The sequence below is a fragment of the Canis lupus genome, chromosome 9 (assembly GCF_011100685.1).
Source record: "Canis lupus familiaris isolate Mischka breed German Shepherd chromosome 9, alternate assembly UU_Cfam_GSD_1.0, whole genome shotgun sequence".
Classification (NCBI taxonomy): domain Eukaryota; kingdom Metazoa; phylum Chordata; class Mammalia; order Carnivora; family Canidae; genus Canis; species Canis lupus.
Genome location: NC_049230.1, coordinates 37,762,352 through 37,782,791, shown reverse-complemented (window position 1 = coordinate 37,782,791; position 20,440 = coordinate 37,762,352). Strand labels below are relative to the sequence as shown.

The 20,440-nt window shown below is 45.7% G+C and overlaps 1 long non-coding RNA gene across 2 annotated transcripts in view; it reads left to right on the top strand.

Annotated features, from left to right (window-relative positions):
* The window catches only part of LOC111097421, a 71,430-nt gene that overhangs the window by 27,240 nt on the left and 23,750 nt on the right, over positions 1–20,440 (top strand). For both annotated transcript variants that reach the window (XR_005364651.1, XR_005364652.1), the window contains 3 exons: positions 92–169; positions 264–307; positions 2,356–2,488. This is a non-coding gene — a long non-coding RNA (uncharacterized LOC111097421). The remainder of the gene's footprint in view (positions 1–91; positions 170–263; positions 308–2,355; positions 2,489–20,440) is intronic.

The window sequence follows — 20,440 nt, the reverse complement described above, 5'->3', positions numbered from 1 at the left end:
CTGGGGATAGTGGGGGGCAGTTAGGATGGATTAGAAATTTCTAGGTGTTTATTTGGTTGCTTTCAAAGTTTTTCTTGCTCATGCATTACAGATCCGTATTTTCCCTCTCATACATGGAAAGCTGTTTGGGAAGAGGAGGGTTCTCTGACATATATAGCCTCCAAAGAAGGTGAGAACACTCACCCTGTGGGGCCAGGCACTATTCTAAAGGTTTTACAGATGTCAACTCATTTACTATTCTTCTCATTTTTCCCATTTTACAGAGGAAGAAATTCAGTAACTGCTGGGATCCCATCTCATTTCTAAGGTCTTCTTCTTCTTCTTCTTCTTCTTTTTTTTTTTAGATTTTATTTATTTATCCATGAGAAACAGAATGAGAGAGAGAGAGAGAGAGAGAGAGAGAGAGAGAGAGGGGCAGAGACACAGGCAGAGGGAGAAGCAGGCTCCATGTAAGGGAGCCCTATGTGGGACTTGATCCTGGGTCTCTAGGATCATGCCCTGGGCTGAAGGTGGCGCCAAACTGCTGTGCCACCCAGGCTACCCTCTAAGGTCTTCTTGAGTACAAAAGTTAAAGAATTTGAAGGTTGCAGAGGATGCCAGGGATCATTTCTTCCATGTTCTTCAATTGCAGAGGAGGAAACTAAAGTCCAGAGAGTAGGAATGATTTGCTAAGAACACACAGCAAATGATGGGATCAGAACCTGGGTGCCCTGGTTCCTGCTTCAGTCCCCTGTCCACTCAGTACTCCTTACCATGAAAATGTTCATAGTTGGGGACATCCTTGAACTGAACACATGCAGTGGTCTTGATTAGAGACAAGGTCCTTACTCCATTCCAAAGACTTGAGTTCAGTAAATCTTCATAAATTCCTATTTGGGTAATTCAGAATAGTGATAACTTGGCCTGTGCTGGGCTGAGGTTGACATCTGAATCATCAGATGCCACTATTTGAATTATCAGATGTCACTAACAACAGTGATAAAAGCAAACAAGTTTTCTAAAAATGTACCTTAAAAAATATAACCTTCTACCAAGAACGTTTTCTTGCTAACTCTTGTGACATACATAACTTGGTGACTGAGGGTGACTGAATTACCCAGAATGGGAAGACCTTGTCTCGTTTCTCACAGTGAGTCCGAGGCAGGGTGGTTACTCGTTTCACAGAAGAGGTCATGAAGTCTTCAAAGTCACATGGCTGATTAGTGTGATTGAACCGAGGTGCTCAAGCCCTTTCCACTGAGTCACATTAGTCAGTGAACAGTTACTGCTGCTGTTCTAAGCCTATCATAGGAAGCTTCTCCTACCCTCCTTTTACAATGAGACAGAATTTTGAAAAACATGGCCATCTCATTCAAAGGAACGCATGGCAAGCACTTTTGAAACATTCATAAAAAAAAAAAAAAAGAAACATTCATCTATCCACACAAAAATGGTCTGCCTTTAATTGTTCTTTTCACACAGTCCCCTTAGTTACCAAACATGTAGGAGACCATGTAGCCTGGTGGCCATGAGCAGGAGCTTTGGTGTTTTTCCCATTTATTAGACCGTTAGTCTTTGGCCAGATACTTAATCTCTCTGGCTTCAGTTTCCTCATCTATATATCAGGGATAATACTAATGATCCTTTCCACAGCACTTGACACAATTAAGTTTCTATAAATGTATTCATGCTTATAAAGCTCTTAGTACAGGGCAGCCTGGGTGGCTCAGTGGTTTAGCACTGCCTTCAGTCCAGGGCGTGATCCTGGAGTCCCTGGATTGAGTCCCAGGTTGGGCTCCCTGCACAGAGCCTGCTTCTCACTCTGCCTGTGTCTCTGCCTCTCTCTCTCTCATTGTGAATAAATAAATAAATAAAATCTTTAAAAACAAAAAAGCTCTTAGTACAATTAACACATGTTAAGTACTTAATAACATTAGCTATTTTTTTAAAAGATTTACTTATTTATGATAGACATAGAGAGAGAGAGAGAGAGAGGCAGAGACACAGGCAGAGGGAGAAGCAGGCTCCATGCCAGGAGCCCGACACATTAGCTATTATTAACACATTATTAAATGGCAGTCCCTTTAGGGATATTCCATATTTTAGGCTTTTCAGCAGTCTAGATTATACCCCTGGTTAATATGGATTAGTGAGCTTTATCACAAAGTGTTTTTAGGCAAATGGGTCCGTTGAAACATAGGTTAAGTGGCTTGCTTAAGATTGCATAGCCTAAAGTGGTAGAACTTGACATTGAACCTGTCTGGGTTCATAGACTTTCTAGCACACTGCATTGTTTCTAGAGAAATCCTGAAACTTCTGCTAATGTTCAGTTTTTTCCATGTGAGCTCTATTTCTGTTTCCTTTCTTTGATCTCAGTTTCCCTCTTTGAGGAAGAAAGCGAAGTATTTTCCTGGATACCAAATATGCTGAGTTGGGGCACTAGCTGAAGTAAGAAGTGAGATGGACCAACATGATCTTCATCCTTAAATCCTGGTGAACGTTTTTTGCTGTAAGTGTGTGTGTATGTAAGTGGTAGTGGGAATGGGGAGTAGGTAGGATGGTGTTGTTGTTGAGCAGGAATAGGCAATAGGTACATCAGGAGTAGGTTTTGTCCCTTTTGGTGGTTCCAGTGGATTATAGGAACCGAGACAGGGAAGATCCTAATGGTAATTCCATTATTATCCCTCACTACCTCCTGGGCAAAATCCAGTCCAGACTCATGGAATCAGTATATTCTGTGGTTCACCCAGCATTTTATGTCCCTGAAAATGAGGGATACCTGTCTGTGTGACCCACGCACTGGTGGTTGAGAGGATCAAGGAGAGTGATTGTGAACGTGCTTAGGAGACTGTCAGGTGAGGTACAAACTTCATGAAGCCCTCTCTGCCCTTCCCCCACCTCCAGCCAGTGTGTTTGATCTACACCCACTCAGTCTTTATTCACCAGCAAATTGTTCCTGTGAATTGCTGTGAGCCAGGCACTGTTATAGGAGCTATGAATGCCATGGCAGCAACCCACCTGCCTTCTGGAGCACACATGCATGTGCGCATGCATATGTATGTGTGTATGGTGGGCGGAGAACTGGACACTAACATGTAGAAGCATCCTCCCTTATTGTGAGCTACCTCTGCACTGGTTTTGTCTTAACTCCCTGGACAAAGTAACAATGTCTTACGGTTTTTCTTTTCTAGTTTTTTGTATTCTCCCCTTGCTTTCCACCAAAATCTTGATGTGATAGATGCTAAATCCATGCTGGTTTATTCATGCTGGTTTGGTCTGAATAACTTCTTACACCATCTTTAGCATCAAACTCTAAGTTTGCACACAGCTCTATTACTTGTCAGTGCCGACCTCGAGCAGATTGTTTACCTTCTCTGGGCCTCAGTTTCATCTGTGAAGTGAGAAATTGCTTCCAACCTGTTTTGGGCAATGGAGCCCTTATGAATCTGGCAAGAGCCGTTATGAACACTTTCCACAATCCCCTGGAGGCCTATACAGACACTCGTAATTTTGCATGTGTAAGGTTCCCAGACCCAGCAGGCTCATTGACAGGCCTCTTGAGTCCACAGGGCTGGCTGTCATCAGCCCCAATTCCTCCTGGATGTGAGCACATTCCTCGCCAGAGCTAGGCACTCTTCCCAGCCTTGTCCTCCTGGCCCACTCTTCCTTTTCCTCTTTTACTCCCTCTTTCCCTGAGATCAGCTGGCTGCCTGCCCAGCCTCACACTGTGACATTGGGAAACCAAAGACAAGCAAAGAAATGGAAACCTCATTCCCCCTGGGTTCCAAAAGTTTGCTTAGACCTGGAGTTCCCCTCACGATCATGTGGGGAGCAGCTCTGTTTTTTTCTGGCTGCTTAAAAAAAAATGTCCAAAGCAGGGAAAATCCCTCTATTCTCTAGGAATCCCAGTCTGGGCCCCAAGAGAAGCCTGAGGCAAAGTCCTTTCCTCCTGAGGAGCCTTGATTTTTTTTTTTTCCCCATCTGCAAATTGGAGAGCTGCTCCCTAGCTGCATCCCTCCTCTGTCCTTGTTTACAAATAGAGGTATTTCTCACTAAGGAGAGCCGGCCAGCTGCTCTCTGGCCCCTGTTTCCATGGGGCCCAGCCTGGGGTAGGCACTTGGACAGGGGGCAGTGCCATTGGAGGGTCTGGAGGGGCGGCAACACCAAGGAATCACCCAGCCAGAGGCAGGATTCAAACCCCTATCCAAGACTCCTGATACACCTTGCCCTTCCTTTTGGTCCGGTTTCTTTTTTCTGTGTCCTTCTCTCCTGTGCCTCCCCTCCCTCCCTGTGCACCTCCTGTGCATTTCACCAGGTCAGGGGGCACTGACTGTGACAACTGTTTTATAGTTTCAACCACATTCTGGCTGGATGGCTGCAGCTCAGCCTCCCCCTAAGCTTCTCGCCTTTACCACACGGAACAGCGGCTGCTTACGTCAGCAGCTTGTTTTCTGCAATTGGAGACCACATGTGGTGTGTTTGTTGATGTGCTTACAGCCTCAGATTACTGGAGGAGCCCACCTTGAGATACCGAGATGCCTCGCAGATGGAACAGCCTGGGGAGTGGGGTCCAGGGAGAAACATTAGTTTTAACAGAATTGCTGAGTGACAGATGATCTTGGGTGCTACTCCTCCTGATGCTTTGGAGTCTTTTTTTCTTGTTTTTGTTTTCTCCAGCATGTTTGTCAGAAGTGGCCCCTTTCTTTGGGCCTACTCCCGGAGCATAACCGCCCCCTCCTTTCTACTGTTCCCGCCCCCCCCCCCCCCCCCCCGCCCCTCCTCGGGAAAGCCTGGTGAAGGAGGACAAACGTGCAGTAGGAATCAGATCACTTCCTCTCTGTATGTCTTTGGACAAATTAGTAGCTGTTCTGCAGCCTTAGTTTCCTCTCTGGAAATGGGGCAAAGAATACCCAGCTCTGAGGACACCTCTGAGGATTAACAAGCAATCAGTAAACTGCCCAGCACCCTTCCTGGCACAAATAAATGCAGGGATAGCAATTCTTTCCCTCCCTCCAAATGTCCAGGCTCCAGGTCTTCTTCACTCGATGTGCCCCCCTCCCAGGAGGGGTGTTCACTTCCACTCAGTGTTAAGGGACACGGGGGCAGGTGATGGGGAGGTGATGCTGTTTTCCATTAGCTGTTAGGCCCCATGCTGGACACTTTAGGCATTGTTTCACTTATTAGGAAGAAAAGATGTAGAAAATGGTGATGACTCAGGCCTGTCCTGAGCTTTCCCACCCTCTATGCCTCAGACTTCAGAGACTCAGCCTCCATGCTCTGTCCCTCACTGGATTTCTCTATCACTCTGAGCTTGGCTGTGGAGTGAGTTATGGTCTCCTCTTTTCGCTTCCTGGCTGTGCCTGCAGCCTGCGTGCAGACCCTTTTTCAAAGAGTTTCATAGACATGCTTGCAAAGGAAATGACATGAGTTTCAGAATCTTACAGGACTCTTGTGGTTGTGGTCTGGATTCTGCCCCTTTTTTGAGCTGGCCTTGGGAAGCCCCTTTGTGCTGCCTGCATTCATTCTCAGGGAGAGGAGTCCCCAATCTCTTCTTCTCCATGCTGCTGAGCACCCCCACCAGCACCCCTCAGCACAGAGGTCTACAGAACATTTGGGTTACAATAGGGGCCTTAGAACTTCCTGAAGCATTGACATTTTTGAGGACCTCCAGCCTGGGTGAGGAAGTCCCCTTGGGGAATTTCCTCCAGATGGAATTTGGAAATTCTGAACCTTAGTCATTCCTCATAGAGACAACTTTCATGAAGTAGTAAAAACAGCAAGGGACTAGGAATTAGGACCTGAGTTTCAGTCCCAGCTCAGCCTGAAGCCTAGTTGGGAGATTTTAGGACATCACTTTCCCTTTGTGGATCTCAGTTTCCTTACCTAGGAAGTGGAAGTTTCACAGTACTATTTCTGAAGGCTTTCTCAGCCAAAAGAGACAAGACTAAAGGATTTCTAGTGTAGTGGGGATGTTTCGAGGTAGGTGTCCTGTTGGCCCTAAAATCAGTTCACATCACTCCTTCTGCAGGTAAGCCTGAAGGGTTATTAGCCCTTCCTCTCCCTTCTGTTCTTCCAAGGCCTGAGATTCAATACTTAGTTCATAACATCCTTCCCAGGCAGTGCTGCCTTTATCCACATGCTCACCGCTCCACCCTTTCACTCTTCCATGTACTCCTTCTCTCCTTTCATTCCTCCTCTCACCCATCTATTCATCCACTCATTCATCTCTGCATCTCTGCCATCTAAAATTCATTACTTGTAAGTGCAGAAAACAACTTGGGCTTGTGTAAGCAGGAAGGTAACATACTGGGGATAACGTTGAATGGCTTGTAGAATGGATAAAGCATTGGAGAACCTGACTTGGAAAAAGAGTTGTAAGAAACCATAAAAGCTCTAGGTGTTTGGGCAGCAGTTACTACCTGACCATTTCATCAGGGTACCACTTTTGAAATAAATGGGCTCCAGCCATTCTTCCTATCCACATCTCAATTTATTAAGATTCATAATCCTAGGGGAAGGAGGGTGACCAGACAAGCTTGTGTCATTTGTTTGTTTCTTGGCTGGAAGAAGAGCACTTGATTTGCTGTATTACTGAGACTGTATATCCTGGGAGAGAAGTGATTCCACGAAAGGACATCAAGGCGATATTTGGAAGAGGTAACAGAAAAATAAAAGCGTAAAACAAATAACCAAAGACACAAATTTAACCAATAGTCCACCCACCCATTCACTCAACTATCTACCCATCCGTCCTTTCAGCCACCTGAGCAATGTACATTTGTTGAGCATCTGTCCTATTCCCGATGCCATGCCAGGCGCTTAGATATAATGCAAAGCTACCCATCAGAAACACCCCAAGAGTCTCCTTAAAAGGCTATATTTATGGAGCTGGAATAAAGATGAGGATCCAGGGAAAGGAATTTATGTATATGCATGTATTGCACAGTCCCAAACAACATTGCTAGATACATAGTGACTCATTCTGGATGTGGGCAGATAAGGGATGGTTTTCGTGGGTGCCTCATCTGTCAGAAGACTGCTTTTCATGGGGGCAGAACAGTCTGTGACCAGATTAGACACGAAAAACCTGGGTCTGCCTCTATTCTCTGCTCCTCTGGAGCAGTGGGCAAGTCATACCTCCTTTTCCTTACCTACAAAACAGAAGGAATGAATGTAAGAATCCCTGCCTTGCCTAACCCAGAGAACTGCTGTGGAGGTAAAATGAGTTAGTGGTAGTGAAGATACTTTCTAAGTACAGAGGCAGAGGACTGTTTTCACCATGCTTGCTTCTATTTCCAGAATGGCTGATGATAATAACTGCAACTCATGTGCTACTCTCACTTCTTCCATGCCTTCACTGTCCACCACTGAGCAGTAACCATGGAGAGGGTCCATTGAGTTTTTCAGTTCCTTAGGTTGGTGGGTGAATGTCCACCCCAGAGAACTGGAAGACCAAGGCTCTGTGGGCCCCAAGTAGGCTGGAAACAACAGCTGGATGTGTGTGTGTGTGTGTGTGTGTGTGTGTGTGTGTGTGTGCGTGTGAGAACAGGTCCTGGTTTCCTGTGGGTGGGAATGAAATGACAAGTGGAAGCCCAAACCATGTGGGTGGCCCAGTTATTTTCAGCTCACAAGAGGAAGGAGCTGAGCTCTCCAAGTTGTGGCCAAATCAGCATAGGAGACCACAGCTGAGACCAGAAGTTGAAGCATGCATGGTCTGGGGGAATTGGCCCTGGACTGACGGGGTTCCAGGCTGTGACCCTGGGTGAAGCATGTCAACTTTGAGCATGTTTTCTTGTCTGTGAAATGAGTGGCTTGTCTGCAGAGAGCAGTCTGTTGGTGGTGCTGGCTTATCTTTGTCACTTGCTGACCTAGGATTAATGTCTGGGCCAGGCGTGGGCTTGCCCCTCTACTAATCTCCTCCAGTTAAAGCTCTTTTCCTATATAAAAAGTCCTCTCTGTGCTGCCTCCCTGGGCAGTGGATGACCCATTGCTGCAAACTTTATGGAGGGAGGGCAGTTTGGCAAAATCTATTAGAAACCTAAAAGCACATATTGTATTTAGTAAGTTCTATTTAGGAATCCTACACCTAGGAATTTGTACAACATGATAGTACAAGATATTCATGGTTTGATAATAATAAAGATTGGAGATCCTCTCATTGGCCATCAGTAAGGGACTGATGGATTTGTTCTGGCACTTCCATATAATGGAGTGTCAGGCAGCTGCTAAAAAGAGGGAAGCACCTCCCTACATATAGGTATGGAATGATCTCTAAGATACACTAAGTAAAAGAAGCAAGGGCCACAATGGCTTATATGGGAAAAAATATAGACCCATCTATGCTATAAATGCCTAGATTCTCTCTTGGAGATTCATAAGAAAATGGTAAAAGTTGCTTTCCTTTCTGGTTAGGAAGGGAAATGGGAGGGAAGCCTGGGGACAAGGATAGGAGGCAGACCTCTTTTTCTTTTTCTTTCTTTCTTTCTTTCTTTCTTTCTTTCTTTCTTTCTTTCTTTCTTTCTTTCTTTCTTTCTTCTTTCTTTTTCTTTCCTTTCTTTTTCTTTTTCTTTCTTCTTTTTTCTTTTCTTTCTTTCTTTCTTTCTTTCTTTCTTTCTTTCTTTCTTTCTTTCTTTCTTTCAAGATTTTATTTATTTTATTCATGAGAAACAGAGAGAGGGAGAGGCAGGCTCCATGCAGGGAGCCCAATGCGATGGAGTCCCGGGACTCCAGGATCATGCCCTGAACCAAAGGCAGTCACTTAACCGCTGAGCCACCCAGGCATCCTGCAGACCTCTTTTTCATTGCATATTTTTTGTATCTTTAGAATTTTATATCATGTGCATTTCTGATCTATTTACAGAGCATCATCTGGTAGGTGGTGCCCAGAGTCTGGGGAGAGTTCCCACAGAGTTTCTGTCCCATCTTAGAGCCTCTTTTACCCCTCAGTACAGGGAGAGTACCAGGCCTCTCTGTGGGGTTCTCTGAGGTGGGTTAACTTGCCTGCAGGCTCTTCTCTGCACCTGTCTCTTCTCACCTCTTGTGAACACCCTTCACCCCATCAGGGAAGTGGGTTTTAGAAGCACATGTTAACACTGACAATACAGCCTTACTTGCCTTTTTCCAAAGAGGGGTGACATTTGATCCCCGGAAAAGGAGAGTAGGTCATTATCTCCTCTGACTGAGGGTATCTCCTAGTAGAAACAGCATGAGTCTTGTTGCTCAAGCTTTGGTTCAAATTCCAGCTTCTGCTGCTTGCACTGTGGAAGCTCAAGGAACTGTCATGATCTTGCTAGATGGTTCCCTCTTCTGTAAGATGGGCTGACTGATCCTGAACTCAGGTGATGAGGGGAGAGGAGATGAAGTCATTGTATACCGTGCCTGGCACATAGCAGATACTCAGGAAATGGTAGCAGTGCTCACTGTCACTGAGGTCACTTCAACCAGCTGGGCCCCTTGAAGCCACTCATTTCACAACTATGAAGGAGGGAAGACACAGTAGGGTTAGAACTGGGCCCAGTTCAGCAAACACTCATGGCCCTTCTGGGCTTGGCCTCTTACCCAGTAAAGGTGGAAAAGGTACAGTGCCTGTCTGCTATGGGTGCACATTGATCATATGGTCTGGGAGAGCCTCAAGCTTGCAGCTTGGGGGAGAGAGCCTGACTGCGGGTCTGAGGTCTGGAGACAGTGAGGTATGCCACAAAGTGACTGTTGGCTGGATGGATTTGCCACTGAGGTTTGCAGGGAGGCTCTCTTGTCAGGGAAGAGACTGATTTGGGAAGGAACACAGGTTCTGGAGGATGGGGTCTCAGACCATCCTCCCCTGAGAGCAGACTCCCCCTGTGTCAGGGGTTCTTGGCTCCACAGATGCTCGAAGCATGGGAATTGTTCGTTACTGCGATATGGGAATTGTCCTGAAGATGGGTTCACCTCCCAGCTGTGGAAACATAGCTCTTTCTCCTGGGATGAGCAGTGGTGGGGAGCATGGGCCTTTAGAGTAAGGCAGGCCCAGGGCTAACTTCTTGCCTGGCTGTCACTGTTCTTTAACTTTACTGAGTCTCAGTTTTCTGTTTGTGAAATGGGGATAATATTACCTACTATTCACTATGAGGATTCAAAGAAACACATGAGGCATCACAACAATGCTGTTTTAGTAGAGCTGGCTGAAGTTAAGTTGGCTGGTCTAAAATGAGGGCAGAAATCTTAGGGAGGGACTGACTCTTTGGCTTAGGGGAAAAATGCTTAATGGGCATGTTTCATTATAAAAGGGGAGACCCCCTATGTCACCCCACCCTCCCCTGCATTGCTTAGAGAGGGCTAAATCATTCTGCACAAGAAGGAAACAAGATTGGAAGTTGTTCCTGGTCAGCGTGAGAGCCGATGTGGGGTTGTGAGGGAGAAGAGGAGAGATGTGCAGGGCCCTGGTCTTTTTTTTTTCCTTTGTATATATATTTTTGGAGTTTGATTTGCCAACATATAGTATAACACCCACTGCTTACTCTGTCAAGTGCCCCCCTCAGTGCCTGTCACCTAGTCACCCTAACCCCCCACCCACCTCCCTTTCCACCACCCCTTGTTCGTTTCCCAGAGTTAGGAGTCTCTCATGTTCTGTCTTCCTCTCTGATATTTCCCACTCATTTTCTCTCCTTTCCCCTTTATTCCCTTTCACTATTTTTTATATTCCCTGAATGAATGAAACCATATAATGTTTGTCCTTCTCTGATTGACTTACTTCGCTCAGCATAATACTCTCCAGTTCCATCCATGTTGAAGCAAATGGTGGGTATTTGTCGTTTCTAATGGCTGAGTAATATTCCATTGTATACATAGACCACATATTCTTTATCCATTCATCTTTCGATGGACATTGAGGCTCCTTCCACAGTTTGGCTATTGTGGACATTGTTGCTATGAATCCTGGGGTGCAGGTGTCTCAGTCTTTCACTGCATCTGTGTCTTTGGGGTAAATTCCCAGCAGTGCAATTGCTGGGTCATAGGGTAGCTCTATTTTTAACTCTTTGAGGAACCTCCACACGCTTTTCCAGAGTTGCTGTTCCAGTTCACATTGCCACCAACAGTGCAAGAGGGTTCCCCCTTCTCCACATCCTCTCCAACATTTGTTGTTTCCTGTCTTGTTAATTTTCCCCATTCTCACTTGTGTGAGGTGGTATCTCATTGTGGTTTTGATTTGTATTTCCCTGATGGCCAGTGATGCGGAGCATTTTCTCATGTGCTTGTTGGCCATGTCTGTGTCTTCTTTGGTGAAATTTCTGTGTACGTCTTTTGCCTATTTCATGATTGGGTTGTTTGTTTCTTTGCTATTGAGTTTAATAAGTTCTTTATAGATCTTGGCTACTAGACCTTTATCTGATATGTTATTTGCAAATAATCTTCTCCCATTCTGTAGGTTGTCTTTTAGTTTTGTTGACTGTTTCTTATGCTGTGCAGAAGCTTTTTATCTTAAGTCCCAAATAGTTCATTTTTGCTTTTGTTTCCCTTGCCTTCTTAGATGTATCTTTTTTTTTTAAGATTTTATTTATTTATTCATGACACACACACACACACACACACACACACACACACACACAGGCAGAGACACAGGCAGAGGGAGAAGCAGGCTCCATGCAGGGAGCCCAACGAGGGACTCAATCCTGGGTCCCCAGGATTATGCTGAAGGCATAATCCTGGGCTGAAGGCGGCGCTAAACCGCTGAGCCACCCAGGCTTCTCATTCATAGATGTATCTTGCAAGAAGTTGCTGTGGCCAAGTTCAAAAAGAGTGTTGCCTGTGTTCTCCTCTAGGATCTTGATGGATTCTTGTTTCACATTTAGATCTTTCATCCATTTTGAGTTATCTTTGTGTATGGTGTAAGAGAATGGTCTAGTTTCATTCTTCTGCACATGGCTGTCCAATTTTCCCAGCACCATTTATTGAGACTGTCCTTTTTCCAGTAGATAGTCTTTCCTGCTTTGTCAAAGATAAGTTGACCATAGAGTTGAAGATGCAGGGCCCCAGTCTTGGGGAAAAAAAATCAGGCTGAGGGAGATTAAGTCCTTTTGGCTAGTGGATTTTTAAGGCAGGGATTTTTATGGCTAATATCCTAGTTCAAGTTCTCACCTAAATTATTCTGGGCTACATTCATGCTACATCATATTCAGAACTCATCCTATGCCCACATTTCCAGTGAACATCTATCTGTTAATTCCCAATAGCCTTACATTGGTGTTCTTTTGGGGGGATGAAGGAATGATGGCCCTGACCCATGTGGGATAAAGCAGCACATGAAGAAATAGAGGATTAGTGGAGGTGGAAGATGGAGGAAAGGATATGATGCTGGGATATGACACCAGCCTTCAGTTCTCCTTATGGAAATGGAAGAAGTCTGGCTCGTAACTGCTTGCACCATCTGAGATGAGGGAGGGAGCAATTGTTTTTGATATTCTGGTGAGGCCCTGGATGAGCCCATAGCAGAGGCTGCCAAATAGGGGGCTTAAAAAAGGTGGAGGACATGCTGAGGCTCTGGTCGATGAGGACTGGATGGGGCTGAAGCAGCAAGGGAGGGACCATGAGGCCCTGCCATACTCAGAGAACAAATCACTGGTTCCCCTAGCTGTGGCACATGTGGCTATCAGGAGGGCTCAGGGGCAAGGCAAGATGAGCCACACCTCATTGCAACATTAGATGAAGCCAGCAGGATGAGAACCATGTTCCTCACCCCAACCAGGGCCACAAGGCAGCTTAAGTGTCCCTTGCATTCTGAAGCCATATCAGGAGGTAAGAAACAGCCCTGACAAGGAGTCTGAACTTCACCCTGGCTGTGACTATTTCTCTGAAGTGCCACTGCTCTATTCCAGGGGAGATGGTTTCCCTTAATAGTCATTGTTTAAGTGTTTCTTGCACCATTCCAGTATGATCAGTTACTGAAAATAGAACTTTTTTTTTTAACGTTTATGTCAGTTGTAACATGTACATTCTTGACACAGCCACATGTTTGATACAGAAGAAGCACCACCACCACCACATATACACACACTCCCACTGAGAAACCACCCTCTCATCTCCCAGACTCTGGCTGCTTTCTAGCCTCAGCACTGCAGACACTCAGACCACCAGATCTCTCAGATCTCTCTTCAAACTCTGTTCACGCTTCTGAAAACAAGTGGGGTGGGGGAGTGGATCCCTGAGAGCTGTGACTCTCCCTTCTGTGTCCTACAGCTGTCCTTGATTGTTTCAAACCTCCTAAGGAGGCTTGATTTCTCCCCAGGGACCAGGCAGGAAATGCTCAGAAAGTACGATGTTGGGGGAAAAAAGAGAGAAGTGGAAAACACAGAGGCTGAGTCACAGTGAGAAGGGACTGGAGCCTGGCCCATGGGTGTCAGATTCGCTGAACTGGCTGTTTATTGTTCTGTAGAACTTGTCTGGGGATCCCTGGGTGGTTCAGTGGTTTGGTGCTGCCTTTGGCCCAGGGCGTGATCCTGGAGACCCCGGATCAAGTCCCACATGGGGCTCCCTGCATGGAGACTGCTTCTCCCTCTGCCTGTGTCTCTGCCTCTCTCTCTCTCTCTCTCTCTCTGTGTGTCTCTGATGAATAAATAAATAAAATATATATAAAAAAAAGAACTTGTCCTTCCCCACTTCTGTTAAATGGGTGTAACTTTAGACAGTTCTTTCCCCAAGGCTCGTTGGGAAGTTTAAGTGGGATGACGTCAAGAACATTAACAGTGCCAGCACATTGTCAGCAGCCAATACAAAATAGCTCTTACCATTTTCTTCTCTCCTGCCCTCTGTCCTTTTTCCACTCTTATGTCCACTCTCTCCACAGTGAAAAGGTGAATAATAATTGGACCATTAAGGATCTCTATTGTGAGGAAATGGGAACTTTCCAGTTGGAAGTGAGGGGCTGGCACATGGTATGGAGGGATCCTCATGAGTAGCACATTATGAGTGGCCAAATATCAAGGCAGTATGGATTTTCTACCTCCCCCACCTCTTGCCCCTTGAAAACTGCCACTAGCTGTCTGACCCAGGACAAATGGCTGATCCCTTCCGAGCCTATTTCCTTATTGGTACTGTGGGGTTGGTACAGTACCACATAATGGGGCTGGGAGAATCAATTGGCATACTCTGTGTCATGGGCCCTGCAGAATGCTTGGAGTATGGCAAATGCACAATACATGTAGCTGCTTCAGCTAAAATAATGAGGTTTGACTGGTCAGCCCAGCAATCTAGGAACCATTCTTGACTTTTCTTCCTCTCATTCCTTTCTTACGTCAGGATTCCCCAGCAGTGATCATGAAATAAGGATGTCAGGGCAAGTAGTTTATTGGGAGGTGATCCCAGGAAGTTCCAGTAGGAAAAAGCTGCAGCAAAAGACCTTCAGGCAGAGTCGCACATGTTCACAATATAGGGGTTGGCCAGGAGTTATATGGCCTGGATTAAAACGGTGAGCTGGGCCAATTAGAGTCCTCTGTTGGGGCTTTGGAGATTGGCATTCAGAGAGATTGGGCAATGGGGGCGTGGTACCCCTGGAAGCTGAGACGGGAGTGTAGATTCTAGGAAGATAGTACCACAGGGCCTGCAGAGAGGGCTGGATCAGACACTGACAGGTCCCATTTGGGGGTTTGGAGTCAGACACAGACTTGAATTCTGGCTTGTTCACTTGTTAGCTATGTGAGCTGAAGCCAGTTACTCAAAATCTCTGAGCTCCCCATGGATTTCTCACATGCCTTATATGGGTATCCCTGGCCTGCAAGGTGGAAATTAGGATTAGGTGACATGGGTAGCCTGCTTGACACATAAAAGATGGCCAGTGAGTGTTTTCTTTTTCATTTCCAACTGCCCCACCTCTTGTTCTTTGAAGCTGGACAGTGACAGGGTCGCAGGGTCAGAAGCGAAGTCTGGGAAAAGATATTTCTCAGGAAGAGACAGTGACAACTCCAGCTAGTAAAAGGGAAGTGGAGGCCCTTCTATGACTCAGAACATCCACTTCTGGGCTCCAAGGCAGGTTTGGGAGGACCGTTCTCTGCCATTGTGAAATGTAAGCAGACAGACTCAGAGCTTGTACTCACTGGGGGATTTCTGCAGAAGAAAAGCATCCCCCACCCCACCCCATATGAGGCTGGCAGGGATTCTGTTCTGCAGTAAGGCAAAAAAGGAGGTGAGTAGGCACCCTGCCAGTCCTGCAGCCAGCAGCTACAGACTGCTTGCTGAGCCCTGGAGGGAGGCAGCTAGAGGTCCCACAGTAGTTCAGCCTCAGGATAGGGTGTGGGATGTCTATGGTCAGACCAGAGTCACAGGGGAGCCACAATGGGAATACCCTCAGCTGAGTACTGCCTGCCTTCTAGGTTTCCATGCCAGGGACACAGGGTAACAAAAACTTAATGTTTTATATCCATAATCCTCACTATCATAGAACAGATTCAAATCATTATAACAGATTCAATTCATGTGCAAATACCCAGAGTTATAGCTGAAGTCGACATCTACAAACTTAGGTTTATAGGAAAGAAAACTTTACTCCTGTAGCTTAATTTGATGTGTTTTTGTATCCTGCCCTTTTGCTGGTCTGGTGGGAAACTTTAACTTAGCCTTTCTGGGGTGCACCCGGGGGTTTGGAGAGCCCATAATATGGTGATTTGTCCCCACAGGTTACTGCTGAGCCTTCCTACTTGGGGTTAGTATGGTCCGTGGGTCTGATGGCATGCTGAGAGTTTGGGGTCATGTTTGAAGACATGGAGGGCTTCCCTAGGGCTGTGGCCCACCTGTCTGGACATTGTCCACAGCCTTTTCTCTTGGGGTCTCCTTGCTTCAGGCCATGCTGATGCACATGTAGCGCTTGCCTCCCTCCAGCTCTCTTTGGCTTGGAAAAGATCCACAGCCCTTAATAACTCTGGCGAAGACATTAAAAAAGATTACTCTGAATCCTCTTTTATCCTTTCTGCAGAGATTAGGTTTTGAGAACACACGAGCCAAAGAGACTCAGTTTTAGTCACTGCCTTGTGTCCTGTCTCCCCTGAGATGGGTGGTTGAGCTGCATGGTGTGGATGGATCTGCCTGAATGAGCAAAGGGAAGAGACAAAAATAGGAAAATACCTCAAAAATGTCTTACCAGAGAATAAAAGTTGGAAGCCTGTCTTCTAGTAGTATGCCATTATCTGGTGGATATGCTATGAGCAGTTTGTCCTGCATTTCTATTATGCGTACTTGGTACTCTGAGTTAATGTGTAAGGGTGCAAAGCCTTCTACATCAGGAGGATTTCTCTAGCTCCTCCCCAATACCTATTTTACCATTTTAAAAATGCCATGCAAGGGAGCAGAAGAGCATAGTCTGACTCTCAAGTCTCATTGTATTATCCCTCTCTGCATAATCCTGGCTTTTTTCCTGATACATACACCGTTCCCCAGGGAACAGCGTTAAAATTACCTGCTCTGCTTTGCCATGCCCTCAGTCCTCCAAACCTCAAAGTCCTTATTTAAAAAAAACCCTAGGGTGCTAATAGGTTAAGCACATGACTCTTGATCTTGGCTCAGGTCTTGATCTCAGGGTTGTGAGTTCAAGTCCTGCATTGGGCTCCATGCTGGGTGTGGAGCCTACCTAAACAAACAAACAATTGAGGTAAAACTTATACAGAGTGAAGTGTACACATCCTATAGCTTGATGAGTTTTTTAAAAATGTATTTTATTTGAGAGAGAGAGAGAGAGAGCACGAATGGGAGGGGCAGAGGGAGAAAGAATCCCAAGCAGACTCCTCATTGAGTGTAGAGCCCGATGCAGGGTTTGATCCCATGACCCTTAGTCTGTGACCTGAGCTGAAACCAGGAGATGGACGCTCAACTGACCGAGCCACCCAGGCTTGATGAGTTTTTTAACAAACATGTAGCCATCACTGAGATGCAGACAAAGAATATATTCTGCTCCCCAGAAGTCTACTTCATATTCTTTTGAAGTGAATATCCATCCCCTCAAAAGTAACCACTATTTCACACCTATGACTGTTCTGACTTCCCTGAATTTCATATATAGTGTGTGTTCTTGTGGGCTTTTGCTTCAAATCATGTCTATGAAATTCACTCATTGTGTTTACTGGTAGCTTGCTCTTTTCAATTGCTGTATAACATTCCACTGCACGAGATACATCACAATTACTAAAACTGAATGCAGGCTTCTCTGATTTCAAGTTTCCTTCCAATCTCTTTGCTAAAGAGAGATCTTTATGACACATTGCTATCTGCTTGTTTGACCCGAGCCCTGCCCTCTGCTCCTCTGACTGTTCTGCTGGGGGTAAAAGAAGCAGGGTTTTGTTTCTCTACCTGGCTCTCCATTATGTCTTCCTCCTTCTAAGTAAGCACTGGCCCTGCCTTCTTTCCCAGGGCTATCTAACAAGGGGCAGGTTTACCGGGAAGGAGCTCCAGCAAAGTGAGTCTTGCTGCTGAGTTTGTGTGGAACTCCTGATTGGTCAGGGAGGTTGGAGCGAGAGAACAGGTCAAAGGAACAGACGAGTTTTGAGAGGGGCTCTGGACCCATACCAGTGCTGTATGTAGTATTGGGATTGCATCACATTTAGTCAGATCTCCCAGGGGGCTGTGGACCTAGAGTTGGAGTCAAGGATGCCCAAAGATAAGAGTCATCTTGGTTCTTAGCTCAGTTCAAAGCAAGGTAAGCAGGAATCCCTTGGAAACAGCTGGCTGGACTAGTTGGGGAAGGAAGCCCTTGCTGCTGGACTGGAGAATAGGAGGTCCCTGTCCCTAGGAGGCCCTAGCCAGAGGGTACTTGACAGACTGGATGGTCTTCTGGGGGCATTAGGAGCTTCTGAGGATCTTAGAGCAGCAGACCACTATTTCTGGACCCTAGTTACTAGTGGGACACACTCTACTGATGTCTCCAAGGTGATACTGGGGAGGGAGGAGTTTGTCTGCAGAGGCTGAGATAAGAACTGGATTGTGGTGGGTATGGATGCCTCTCCTCTCCAAGACTTTCTGCTTCCAGGCCTCCTCATTCAAGTGCCCAATTCAAGCCTGACCTCTCCAGGCAATACCCCCACAATCCATAATTACTCTCCTCTATTTTTCAAAACTTTCTTCTCTCAGGATGGTGTGAATGAACAGAGTAAATGTATTAGCTTCCTAAACTTGCTCTGCATTTCAAATTCTGCCTTTTCAAATTCTGGATTTCAAAACAGAATGCTTGGGCCCTGGGTTGAAGTCCCAAGAGATGGATGACTGGCACATGACAAGTTGATACGACCCTGGTGAGGGGTGGGTGGGAGGGCTCCTTATCATGATCAGAGGTTCATTGATGCCATCCCTTGTTCTTCCATGCAATCCTCCTGTAGCCCAGATTCCATGATTACTCTGTAACCTAGCTAACTATTTGCCTGAGCAACTGACTCAGCCTTGTCAGCTCAACTCAGCCTTTTCTCTGAGTTAACCTTTCTGTATATATAAAGGAAAAGTGGTTTGTTCCATGTCTGCTGAGGGATAACTTCCAAAGCTGTAACTCTTCCAGCGAGGGTGAATGGGTTCCTTTAATTTAGGGTTAGGACAAACATTTAGATATTGTATTTAGAGGTGGGTATAAGGCCTCACATGTACCTTGAGGAAACCTGCCTCTACATATATTGCATGTTATGTAAATGAGGCTCGTGCTCCTCCTTGAGCAGAGATTTTAGTATTATGATGAGGTAAAGGTAACCATGGGTGGTTTCCGAATTCTGTGTAAAAGCTCACCTGACAAATTGTACGATCTTTGCTATTTGAGCCTTGCCTGAAGTGGTCAATGGCTTGGTCCTTTGGTTTTCCTGAAAAGGTTTTCAAGATGAGCAGCTACCCTTGAACCTCAAACCCAAACCACAAAAATTAGGAACTCATTCCATGCCTATTGCTGACTTGATTTCTGATGCCCTCCAAAATCTGCCTGCTTTTGTACAGTCTCTTGTGCTCTCAATTGTATTTTAAACATTTTGCTTGGAGTTTATAGCTTTTGTTTGTAGAAAGATCAGTTTATTAGATATGTTTGGTGTGCAGTTCTCTAGGCTGGAAGCAGAACCTCAGATGACAAGTTTAAAAAGTTAAAATTTTTCTTAGTGGCTTTTAGAAAATGGTATGTGGGTACGAGGAGTACCCATCTCAGCAGCTGTTTCTTTTTATAATAAATTTATTTTTTATTGGTGTTCAATTTACCAACATAGAGAATAACACCCAGTGCTCATCCCATCAAGTGCCCCCCTCAGTGCCCGTCACCCATTCACCCCCACCCCCCACCCTCCTCCCCTTCCACCACCCCTAGTTCGTTTCCCAGATTTAGGAGTCTTTATGTTCTGTCTCCCTTTCTGATATTTCCCACACATTTCTTCTCCCTTCCCTTATATTCCCTTTCACTATTATTTATATTCCCCAAATGAATGAGAACATATAATGTTTGTCCTTCTCTGATTGACTTACTTCACTCAGCATAATACCCTCCAGTTCCATCCACGTTGAAGCAAATGGTGGGTATTTGTCGTTTCTAATGGCTGAGTAATATTCCATTGTATACATAAACCACATCTTCTTTATCCATTCATCTTTCGATGGACATTGAGGCTCCTTCCACAGTTTGGCTATCGTGGACATTGCTGCTATAAGCATTGGGGTGCAGGTGTCCCAGCGTTTCATTGCATCTGTATCTTTGGGGTAAATCCCCAACAGTGCAATTGCTGGGTTGTAGGGCAGGTCTATTTTTAACTCTTTGAGGAACCTCCACACACTTTTCCAGAGTGGCTGCACCAGTTCACATTCCCACCAACAGTGTAAGAGTGTTCCCTTTTCTCCGCATCCTCTCCAACATTTGTGGTTTCTCAGCAGCTGGGTTTATGCATTATGTACAGGCTTCCTCATTCAAGTGCCCAATTCTTGCTTCTTAGACAGAACCATGTGCATGAGCCCTTTAAGGAATTAGAGTCTAGTCATTGTAGTTTTTTTTTTTTAAGATTTTATTTATTTATTCATGAGTAGAGAGAGAGAGAGAGGCAGACACCTACGCAGAGGGAGAAGCAGGCTCCATACAGGAAGCCAGATGTGGGACTTGATTCCGGGACTCTGGTATCACACCCTGAGCCAAAGGCCGGTGCTCAACCACTGAGCCACCCAGGCATCCCTAGTCATTGTAGTTCTTAACCACTGGGTGGCACTGCCCACTAATTTTCCTAAGATCACATCAGACTAGAACTGCTTTGCAGTGACTGCAAACCCTCACCCTCCAGGATCTAGTTTAAAATGCCATCTCCATGGTGGTGCTTCCTGACATGACACTCTGACTCACAGCCAAAAGGGCTCATCACATTGACTTCTGAACACACCTTCTGCCCAGCCAGCCCAAGGCCTTTGTGTGAACTTCATGAATAGACATTCAGTGACACCTACCAGGTGCAAAGCATAAATTTAGAGTGGTGGTCCCTGCCTCCAAGGCAGCCTTTTTAAAGTAAGT